Source organism: Hyperoodon ampullatus (genome assembly GCF_949752795.1).
Source record: "Hyperoodon ampullatus genome assembly, chromosome: 2".
Classification (NCBI taxonomy): Eukaryota; Metazoa; Chordata; class Mammalia; order Artiodactyla; family Ziphiidae; genus Hyperoodon; species Hyperoodon ampullatus.
This window is the reverse complement of record NC_136915.1, coordinates 180,258,617-180,271,014: the sequence shown is the minus strand read 5'-3', so window position 1 is coordinate 180,271,014 and position 12,398 is coordinate 180,258,617.

Genomic DNA, 12,398 nt, shown 5'->3' with positions numbered 1-12,398 from the left:
ATTAATCTTTTGTCAGTTGCTTCATTTGCAAATATTTTCTCCCATTCTGAGGGTTGTCTTTTGGTCTTGTTTATGGTTTCCTTTGCTGTGTAAAAGCTTTTAAGTTTCATTAGGTCCCATGTGTTTATTTTTGTTTTTATTTCCATTCCTCTAGGAGGTGGGTCAAAAAGGATCTTGCTGTGATTTATGTCATAGAGTGTTCTGCCTATGTTTTCCTCTAAGAGTTTGATAGTTTCTGGCCTTACATTTAGGTCTTTAATCCATTTTGAGCTTATTTTTCTGTATGGTGTTAGGGAGTGATCTTATCTCATACTTTTCCATGTCCCTGTCCAGTTTTCCCAGCATGACTTATTGAAGAGGCTGTCCTTTCTCCACTGTACATTCCTGCCTCCTTTATCAAAGATAAGGTAACCATATGTGCATGGGTTTATCTCTGGGCTTTCTATCCTGTTCCATTGATCTATCTTTCTGCTTTTGTGCGAGTACCATACTGTCTTGATTACTGTAGCTTTGTAGTATAGTCTGAAGTCAGGGAGCCTGATACCTCCAGCTCCATTTTTCGTTCTCAAGATTGTTTTGGCTATTCAGGGTCTTTTGTGTTTCCATACAAGTTGTGAAATTTTTTGTTCTAGTTCTGTGAAAAATGCCAGTGGTAGTTTGATAGGGATTGCATTGAATCTGTAGATTGCTTTGGGTAGTAGAGTCATTTTCACAATGTTGATTCTTCCAAACCAAGAACATGGTATATCTCTCCATCTATTTGTATCATCTTTAATTTCTTTCATCAGTGTCTTATAGTTTTCTGTGTACAGGTCTTTTGTCTCCTTAGGTAGGTTTATTCCTAGATATTTTATTCTTTTTGTTGCAATGGTAAATGGGAGTGTTTTCTTGATTTCACTTTCATTTTTTCATCATTAGTATATAGGAATGCAAGAGATTTCTGTGCATTAATTTTGTATCCTGCAACTTTACCAAATTCATTGATTAGCTCTAGTAGTTTTCTGGTAGCATCTTTAGGATTCTCTATGTATAGTATCATGTCATCTGCAAACAGTGACAGCTTTACTTCTTTTCCGATTTGGATTCCTTTTATTTCCTTTTCTTCTCTGATTGCTGTGGCTAAAGTTCCAAAACTGTGTTGAATAAGAGTGGTGAGAGTGGGCAACCTTGTCTTGTTCCTGATCTTAGTGGAAATGGTTTCAGTGTTTCACCATTCAGGATGATGTTGTCTGTGGGTTTGTCATATATGGCCTTTATTTTGTTGAGGAAAGTTCCCTCTATGCCTACTTTCTGCAGGGTTTTTATCATAAATGGGTGTTGAATTTTGTCGAAAGCTTTCTCTGCATCTGTTGAGATGATCATATGGTTTTTCTCCTTCAATTTGTTAATATGGTGTATCACGTTGATTGATTTGCATATATTGAAGAATCCTTGCATTCCTGGAATAAACCCCACTTGATCATGGTGTATGATCCTTTTAATGTGCTGTTGGATTCTGTTTGCTAGTATTTTGTTGAGGATTTTTGCATCTATGTTCATCAGTGTTATTGGCCTGTAGTTTTCTTTGTAACATCCTTGTCAGGTTTTGGTATCAAGGTGATGGTGGCCTCCTAGAATGAGTTTCGGAGTGTTCCTCCCTCTGCTATATTTTGGAAGAGTTTGAGAAGGATAGTTGTTAGCTCTTCTCTAAATGTTTGATAGAATTCGTCTGTGAAGCCATCTGGTCCTGGGCTTTTGTTTGTTGGCAGATTTTTTATCAGTTTCAATTTCAGTGCTTGTGATTGGTCTGTTCATATTTTCTATTTCTTCCTGATTCAGTCTTGGCAGGTTGTGCATTTCTAAGAATTTGTCCATTTCTTCCAAGTTGTCCATTTTATTGGCATAGAGCTGCTTGTAGTAATCTCATGATCTTTTGTATTTCTGCAGTGTCAGTTGTTACTTCTGCTTTTTCATTTCTAATTCTATTGATTTGAGTTTTCTCCCTTTTTTTCTTGATGAGTCTGGCTAATGGTTTATCAATTTTGTTTATCTTCTCAAAGAACAAGCTTTTAGTTTTATTGATCTTTGCTATCATTTCCTTCATTTCTTTTTCATTATTTCTGATCTGATTTTTATGATTTCTTTCCTTCTGCTAACTTTGGGGTGTTTTTGTTCTTCTTTCTCTAATTGCTTTAGGTGCAAGGTTAGGTTGTTTATTTGAGATGTTTCCTGTTTCTTAATGTGGGATTGTATTGCTAAAAACTTCCCTCTTAGAACTGCTTTTGCTGCATCCCATAGGTTTTGGGTCATCGTGTCTCCATTGTCATTTATTTCTAGGTATTTTTTTATTTCCTCTTTGATTTCTTCAGTGATCACTTCGTTATTAAGTAGTGTATTGTTTAGCCTCCATGTGTTTGTATTTTCTACAGATCTTTTCCTGTAATCGATATCTAGTCTCGTAGCATTGTGGTTGGAAAAGATAGTTGATACAATTTCAATTTTCTTAAATTTACCAAGGCTTGACTTGTGACCCAAGATATGATCTATCCTGGAGAATGTTCCATGAGCACTTGAGAAAAATGTGTATTCTGTTGTTTTTGGATGGAATGTCCTATAAATATCAATGAAGTCCATCTTGTTTAATGTATCATTTAAAGCTTGTGTTTCCTTATTTATTTTCATTTTGGATGATCTGTCCATTGGTGAAAGTGGGGTGTTAAAGTCCCCTACTATGATTGTGTTACTGTCAATTTCCCCTTTTATGGCTGTTAGTATTTGCCTTATGTATTCAGGTGCTCCTATGTTGGGTGCATAAATACTTACAATTGTTATATCTTCTTCTTGGATCGATCCCTTGATCATTATGTAGTGTCCTTCTTTGTCTCTTCTAGTAGTCTTTATTTTAAAGTCTATTATGTCTGATATGAGAATTGCTACTCCAGCTTTCTTTTGGTTTCCATTTGCATGGAATATCTTTTTCCATCCCCTTACTTTCAGTCTGTATGTGTCTCTAGGTCTGAAGTGGGTCTCTTGCAGACAGCATATATATGGGTCTTGTTTTTGTATCCATTCAGCCAATCTGTGTCTTTTGGTGGGAGCATTTAGTCCATTTATACTTAAGGTAATTATCAATATGTATGTTGCTATTCCCATCTTCTTAATTGTTTTGGGTTCATTATTGTAGGTCTTTTCCTTCTGCTGTGTTTCTTGCCTAGAGAAGTTCCTTTAGCATTTGTTGTAAAGCTGGTTTGGTGGTGCTGAACTCCCTCAGCTTTTGCTTGTCTGTAAACGTTTTAATTTCTCCATCAAATCTGAATGAGATCCTTGCTGGGTAGAGTAATCTTGGTTGCAGGTTTTCCTCCTTCATCACTTTAAATATGTCCTGCCAGTCCCTTCTGGGTTGCAGAGTTTCTGCTGAAAGATCCGCTGTTAACCTTATGGGGATTCCCTTATGTGTTATTTGTTGTTTTTCCCTCGCTGCTTTTAATATGTTTTCTTTGTATTTAATTTTTGACAGTTTGATTAATATGTGTCTTGGCATATTTCTCCTTGTATTTATCCTGTATGGGACTCTCTGTGCCTCCTGGACTTTTTTTTTTATTTATTTTTTTTATTTTTTTTTTTTATTTTTATTTTTTGCTTTATCACAAATTTAATCAGTTATATGTATACATATGTTCCCATATCCCCTCCCTTTTGCGTCTCCCTCCCACCCTCCCTATCCCACCCCTCCAGGCGGTCACAAAGCACCGAGCTGATCTCCCTGTGCTATGCGGCTGCTTCCCACTAGCTATCTACCTTACGTTTGGTAGTGTATATATGTCCATGCGCTCTTTCACTTTGTCACAGCTTACCCTTCCCCCTCCCCATATCCTCAAGTCCATTCTCTAGTAGGTCTGTGTCTTTATTCCTGTCTTACCCCTATGTTCTTCATGACCTTTTTTTTTCTTAAATTCCATATATATGTGTCAGCATACAGTATTTGTCTTTCTCTTTCTGACTTACTTCACTCTGTATGACAGACTCTAGGTCCATCCACCTCATTACAAATAGTTCAATTTCATTTCTTTTTATGGCTGAGTAATATTCCATTGTATGTATGTGCCACATCTTCTTTACCCATTCATCCGATGATGGACACTTAGGTTGTTTCCATCTCCGGGCTATTGTAAATAGGGCTGCTATGAACATTTTGGTACATGTCTCTTTTTGAATTATGGTTTTCTCAGGGTATATGCCCAGTAGTGGGATTGCAGGGTCATATGGTAGTTCTATTTGTAGTTTTTTAAGGAACCTCCATACCGTTCTCCATAGTGGCTGTACCAATTCACATTCCCACCAGCAGTGCAAGAGTGTTCCCTTTTTTCCACACCCTCTCCAGCATTTATTGTTTCTAGATTTTTTGATGATGGCCATTCTGACTGGCGTGAGATGATATCTCATTGTAGTTTTGATTTGCATTTCTCTAATTAGTAAAGATGTTGAGCATCCTTTCATGTGTTTGTTGGCAGTCTGTATATCTTCTGTGGAGAAATGTCTATTTAGGTCTTCTGCCCATTTTTGGATTGGGTTGTTTGTTTTTTTGTTATTGAGCTGCATGAGCTGCTTATAAATTTTGGAGATTAATCCTTTGTCAGTTGCTTCATTTGCAAATATTTTCTCCCATTCTGAGGGTTGTCTTTTGGTCTTGTTTATGGTTTCCTTTGCTGTGCAAAAGCTTTTAAGTTTCATTAGGTCCCTCCTGGACTTGATTAACTATTTCCTTTCCCATATTAGGGAAGTTTTCAACTATAATCTCTTCAAATATTTTCTCAGTCCCTTTCTTTTTCTCTTCTTCTTCTGGAACCCCTATAATTCGAATGTTGGTGCATTTAATGTTGTCCCAGAGGTCTCTGAGACTGTCCTCAGTTCTTTTCATTCTTTTTTCTTTATTCTGCTCTGCAGTAGTTATTTCCACTACTTTATCTTCCACGTCACTTATCCGTTCTTCTGCCTCAGTTATTCTGCTATTGATCCCATCTAGAGTATTTTTAATTTCATTTATTGTGTTGTTCATCGTTGCTTGTTTCATCTTTAGTTCTTCTAGGTCCTTGTTAACTGTTTCTTGCATTTTGTCTATTCTATTTCCAGGATTTTGGATCTTGGAAATAGAATCTTGGATCATCTTTACCATCATTATTCTGAATTCTTTTTCAGGTAGACTGCCTACTTCCTCTTCATTTGTTAGGTCTGGTGGGTTTTTTATCTTGCTCCTTCTCCTGCTGTGTGTTTTTCTTTCTTCTCCTTTTGCTTATCTTACTGTGTTTGGGGTCTCCTTTTTGCAGGCTGCATGTTCGTAGTTCCTGTTGTTTTTCGTGTCTGTTCCCAGTAGCTAAGGTTGGTTCAGTGGGTTGTGTAGGATTCCTGGTGGAGGGGACTAGTGCCTGTGTTCTGGTGGATGAGGCCAGATCTTGTCTTTCTGGTGGGCAGGTCTACGTCTGGTGGTGTGTTTTGGGGTGTCTGTGGACTTTTTATGATTTTAGGCAGCCTCTCTGCTAATGGGTGGCGTTGTGTTCCTGTCTTGCTAGTTGTTTGGCATAGGGTGTCCAGCACTGTAGCTTGCTGGTCGTCGAGTCAAGCTGGGTGCTGGTGTTGAGATGGAGATCTCTGGAAGATTTTTGCCGTTTGATATTATGTGGAGCTGGGAGGTCTCTTGTGGACCAGTGTCCTGAAGTTGGCTCTCCCACCTCGGAGGCACAGCACTGACTCCTGGCTGCAGCACCAAGAACCTTTCATCCACACGGCTCCTCAATTTGGGATGATTCGTTGTCTATTCATGTATTCCACAGATGCAGGGTACATCAAGTTGATTGTGGAGCTTTAATCCACTGCTTCTGAGGCTGCTGGGAGAGATTTCCCTTTCTCTTCTTTGTTCTCACAGCTCCCGGGTCTCAGCTTTGGATTTGGCCCCGCCTCTGCGTGTAGGTTGCGTGAGGGCCTCTGTTCTTCGCTCAGACAGGACGGGGTTAAAGGAGCAGCTGATTCGGAGACTCTGGCTCACTCAGGCCGGGAGGGAGGGAGGGGCACGGAGTGCGGGGCGAGCCTGCAGCTGCAGAGGCCGGCGTGACGCTGCACCAGCCTGAGGCGCGCCGTGCGTTCTCCCGGGGCCGTCCCTGGATCCCCGGACACCGGCAGTGGCGGGCTGCACAGGCTCCCCGGAAGGGGGGCGTGGACAGTGACCTGCGCTCGCACACAGGCCTCTTGGCGGCGGCAGCAGGAGCCCCAGCGTCCCACGCCCGTCTCTGGGGTCCGCGCTTTTATCCGCGGCTCGCGCCCGTCTCTGCAGCTCCCTTAAGCAGCGCTCTTAATCCCCTCTCCTCGCGCACCAGGAAACAAAGAGGGAAGAAAAAGTCTCTTGCTTCTTCGGCAACTCCAGACTTTTTCCCGGACTCCCTCCCGGCCAGCCGTGGTGCACTAACCCCTTCAGGCTGTGTTCACGCCGCCAGCCCCGGTCCTCTCCCTGAGCTCCAACCGAAGCCTGAGCCTCAGCTCCCAGCCCCGCCCGCCCCGGCAGATGAGCAGACAAGCCTCTCGGGCTGGTGAGTGCCGGTCGGCCCCGATCCTCTCTGCGGGAATCTCTCCGCTTTGCCCTCCACACCCCTGTGTCTGCGCTCTCCTCCGCTACTACGAAGCTTTCCCCCTCCGCCACCCGCAGTCTCCGCCCTTGAAGGGGCTTCCTAGTGTGTGGAAACCATTCCTCCTTCATGGCTCCCTCCCACTGGTGCAGGTCCCGTCCCTATCCTTTTGTCTCTGTTTATTCTTTTTTCTTTCGCCCTACCCAGGTACGTGGGGAGTTTCTTGCCTTTTGGGAGGTCTGGGGTCTTCTGCCAGCGTTCAGTAGGTGTTCTGTAGGAGTTGTTCCACATGTAGATGTATTTCTGGGTATCTGTGGGGAGGAAGGTGATCTCCGTGTCTTACTCTTCCGCCATCTTCCCCGGAAGTTCTCTCACTCTTTTTTTTTTTTTTTAATATTTATTGGAGTACAGTTGCTTTACAGTGTTGTGTTAGTTTCTGATGTACAGCAAAATGAATCAGCTATACATATACATACATCCCCTCTTTTTTGGATTGCCCTGTGTTTTTCATATCTAGAATTTTCTTCACTACTTTAAATTTGAAATGTGAGGGGTAGGATTATCTAGAACCACCCCTCTCTCCTTGCTTCCCTCTCTCCCTCCTTCCTTCCCTTCCTTCCTTCATTCCTTCCTTTTACAGGTGGGAAAATGAACAAATAACTTGCTACAGGTTTCCTAGGGTTATTGACCATGAGCAGTGGTGTGCAGGTGATGTTTAACAATGGGCTGTCACAAAAAGTGAGCTTATGAGTTTATTATGAATTTTACTGTTATAAAGGGAACGTGGGGTACAATTTACAAATAATAATAAAATATACAGCACACTTTATTGTAAATTCCACAGAGCCAATTGACCCTCACTAAAGGCTTTTGTTGATTTTGGCAGAATTTATATACTCATAGCCAACCTACGATTGCAATTCAACCATCACATGACAAATAAAGTTGTAGCCGAATCCACTAAATCTTTGCCCAATAAATTTATTGTCATATATCTGTTATGCAGTCTACTGCTGATTTACTGTTTATCCCCTTTATACAAATTATAACCAGTAAATTGACAGCTCTTGCAGCTCTAGTAACATTTGCAATATAATTTAAAAAAACAAAGGTTTCATTTAATAACTGGCTTGAAAAATTCTTGAAAGTTTAGCAGCTAACTCTTGTAAGCCAAGCCAGCTCCAGTGCACCTCTGCCTTAGGGGCTGGCCGCTACCTCGTTTGATTCTCTTCAAATCTTCTTCAAAGCAGGGCTAGGATGTAGGTGTCAATAATCAAAACATCAAATGGTATTTATTTTCTGTCCTGCTGGACCAGGGAGAGTTTGCTGACATCTTGCTAACTTTACATTCTGAGATGCCTGGAAACCATCTAACAGAACAGACTGGAGCCTGGGTTGAGGGTATGTACTTCTTTATGAAGTGACACCTATGACCTTCATCTCCCAGCTCAGGCAGAGATGCCAAACCCTCTCACTGAAGACAAAGCCCGGCTGAGGCAGGAAGGGAGCGCAGGAACTTAAAGCAAGTGACTTTCAGTCCATTTTCTTCAAGCCTCATGTCTTTCTATCTACCTGCTTGGCACAAAGTCAGTGACAGGGACTGGGTGACTCTTTAGGGATCAACGTGACAACCACAGTCCAACCCCAGCTCATTTTCTGCCCGCTGGTCACCCTATCCTTCATTATCTAAGTCTGGTTTGTCACAGTTCTGGGAGGTAAGAAGACTTTTTTAAATGATCAGATCTATAGATGACACCAATATGCATTTGGGGGAGGTGAGTTGAAAAGATCCAGATATGTTTCTTTAGTCTTTGTTTATTAATCTCCCATCCAGGAACTTATAGTTCTGTGCCTGCTCCAAGTAGAAGCACAGTCTCCCCTGAGGCTTGACTAAAGATCATATGATTTCCCCTATCAGATTTTCCATTGATTCAGCAGACAGTCAATTGCCCTAAAGCTGAGTTTTGTGTTTTTGCCAGTCTGGTTGCAGTGAGCTGCATTTAACTGCTACTGTTATTAATGCTATAGCTTTAGGAAGGATGAGTAAGGGACAGAACGAGAATATGTGGGGCAAGGAAGGCAACGGATAATATTAAGTTACCTTTGAAAATCAGAATAAATTGAGTAAAATTCACTTAACATCATTTTAACCATTTTAAAGTGTACAATTCAGTGGCATTTCGTGCATTCACCATGTTGTACAACCATCACCATAATCTACTTCCAGAACTTTTTCATCATCCCAAAAGGCAACCCTGTACCCATTAAGAAGCAGTCACCCCCGCCCCCTGCCATCTCACCCCCAGCCCCTGGCAACCAACTAATCTACTTTCTGTCTCTATGGATTTGCCTATTCTGGATATTTCATATAAATGGAATTACCGAATATGTGGTCCCCTGTGTCTTGCTTCTTTCACGTAGCTTAATGTTTTCAAAGTTTATCCATGTTGTAGCATGTATTTTAAGTTACTTTTTTTTTTTTTTTTTTTTGCGGTACACGCGCCTCTCACTGTTGTGGCCTCTCCCGTTGTGGAGCACAGGCTCCGGACGCGCAGGCTCAGCGGCCATGGCTCACGGGCCCAGCCGCTCCATAGCATGTGGGATCCTCCCGGACCGGGACACGAACCCGTGTCCCCTGCATTGGCAGGCAGACTCTCAACCACTGTGCCACCAGGGAAGCCCTTAAGTTACTTTTGAATAAAAAAAAAATTGAGAGGAAAAGTCACAGAACCACTTCGCCTGGCTGGATATCTCCTTTCACTCACTTTTGCTTGTCGTCCAGGAGAGAAAGAACGGCCATTGCAAACCTCTGATTCGGTGCCTTATCCAGTCCCAAGGAAATGGGAAAAGGAAACTGAAAGAAACAAAGAAAGTCTATATATCCCAGGTGAATAGCTGTTCCTTCAGGGTACCCCATAAACTTATTTTTGGATGTTTTAGTCATATTTTGGTTTGTAGTTATATATACTTAAAGAACACTGTGTTAGCAAAATTTTGGCTCAGGAAGAACTGACTTAATATGCTGTCTCTTTAATTTGTTTTCTTTTCCAATAGCCATGGGGAAGTAAAAGATAAAACCATGGCAATGCAGAAATAAAGGTTATAAACAAAAATCCGCGAGCTGCTCGAGAGAAAAATGGGTAGGATTGCGATGACTTCACCACTTGTGAAACAAGCGCTCAACTCTTGGCAATTCTGTCAAAAGAACAATACTATAGAGTTGTTGCTTAAACATTTCCTCCTGGCTCTGTGCCTCATCACAAATGTCTACAATAGGAAAACACAGTCATTTATTAGGTTCCTGTTTATCTTTCTATTGTCACTTTTTTTCTTAGCCTAATGAATTGCAAGCTCTTTGGGAGAAAGATATATGTCTGATTCTTGTTCCTGTAGCCCAGACCTCTGATGGTTCAAAGGCCCTCAACTGTTTAAAAATAGTACTTCGGACATTTCTTTTTCTTCTTTAACGGGAGCACAGGCTCTGGACACGCAGGCTCAGCGGCCATGGCTCACGGGCCCAGCCGCTCTGCGGCATGTGGGATCCTCCCGGACTGGGGCACGAACCCGTGTCCCCTGCATCGGCAGGCAGACTCTCAACCACTGCGCCACCAGGGAAGCCCAGACATTTCTTTATGTTGTATTAGAGTAATTAACGTTAGTTGCAGTAGCAAAACAACCTCAAAATCTCAATGGTTTCACACAATAAACATTTATCCTTTGCTCACATCACAACTCCCAAAGCAGGTTTGGCAACTCTCCTACAAGAGATGACTCAGGAATTCAGGCTCCTCTATCTTTGGGGTTTGCTGCCCTCTATGGCCTCTTGGAGGCCTCTGCATATCATCTGTATGAGCTGTATCTCACTTCCAGTTGTGCTCCTTTGACCACTGCAAGGGGCCTGGGAGATGTAGTCTGTGTGTTCAGGAAGTGGCAATAGTATCTGTGAGCACCTGGCCAGTCTCAGCCATAACTGTTCCTTCCCCTCTAGCACGCTCGGGAAGAGGCAGGTGGGAAGGTTGCCTCATGTCGGTTCCTGGTCAGTCATGTCACACCTATGCCTCTGCTTTGCGGGATTCCAGGCTGGTGAGCTCCATTCTACCATGGACCACCGTTCACTTTCCACAGTTCTAGAACCTTCTACATCCCTTCAATCAATGCTGCCGCTCTGATGAAGCTAAACTCAGGGTAAGGAGAGTCTATTCCCTCATAACCACTTCAGACAGATCCTTCCCTTAGCTTATAGCTAAGCCAAGGCCAGGCTGTAACAACACAACTTTACCGAGGGTTTTAAAATCACAGAAGGAAAATACAATACAGAGAAATGTGAAACTAGTATTAGATATGACTGTTCTCAGAGGCACTGGCTGACGCCTACACAATCTCTGGCCTGCCTCACCGTGGTGGACGCCAGATTTCTTCTTCCCACCTGGGAGGAAAGACCTCAAGCACATGCCCCTCTGCTGAACCACAGGCATCATTGTCCCTGTATCTCTCAAAGGTAAAAGATTCTCTGCCTTCTTAGTTTTATCTTTCTGGCCTTGTATCTTTCCATTTCTATATGATGGATTCTGGAAATTTCCATTCCCTTTAGAAAAATATACAGCCCCCAGCCCATAGAAGGTGGCCTCTATACTCAGAAACACAGTCTCTTTATTCATTTATTTTTTTAATTGAAGTATAGTTGATGTACAGTCATATTATGTAAGTTACAGGTGTACAATATAGTGATTCACAATTTTTAATGGTTATACGCCATTTTATAGTTATTATAAAACATTGGCTATATTCCCTGTGTTGTACAATGTATCCTTGTAGCTGATTTTGTAACTAATGTTTGTACCTCTTAGTCCCCTACCCCTATTTTGCCCCTCCCTGCTTCCCTCTCCTCACTGGTAACCACCAGTTTGTTCTCTGTATCTGTGAGCCTGCTTCTTTTTTGTCATATTCACTAGTTTGTTGTAGTTTTTAGATTCAACATCTAAGTGATATCATACAGCATTTGTCTTTCTTTGACTTATTTCACTTAGTATAATGCCCTCCAAGTCCATCCATGTTGTTCCAAATGGAATTTCATTCTTTTTTATGGCTGAGTATTCCTTTGTGTGTGTGTGTGTGTGTGTGTGTGTGTGTGTATCAATCACATCTTCTTTATCCATTAATCTGTTTGGTGGACACTTAGGTTGCTTCCGTAGCTTGGCAATTGTAAATATTGCTGTTATGAACATTGTGGTGCATATATCTTTTCGAATTAGTGTTTTTGGTTTTTTTCAGATACCCAGAAGTAGAATTGCTGTGTCATAGGGTAGTTCGATTTTTAGTTTTTTTGGCTAAGAAATAGTCTATTTAGAGCATCACAATTGGGCATCAGTTTGTTTCCTCAACTGGGTTTGACTAGCAACGCATACAAGGCATGATCAGTCCAGTCTAGAGCAAGCATTGCTAACCTCAGTCTAGTTTATTTTCAGTTTTCTCTTCTGTTTGAGGTGACACACATGCATATGCATGCCTGTATATACCAGCCACCATCTGGGGTCTTAGCAGCCAATCTACTTGAGCAACTGCCTTTCCTAAGAGCAAGCAATAACTTGTAATGATGTGTCTCAGGTTATATTCAGCAAGTCTCCCCATAATAAAATAGACTTTATAAGGACCAAGAAAGTCAATCAAACTTTTTGTAGCTAGAGAGTTACAAACCACAGGTCTTCTGCTCTATTTATATTTATTTTTTAGCTTAAGGCTCTTTTGATGACAAGAAGATTCCACTAAGCTAACTTAAATAAAAATATAGGGTGTGGGAGATTTATT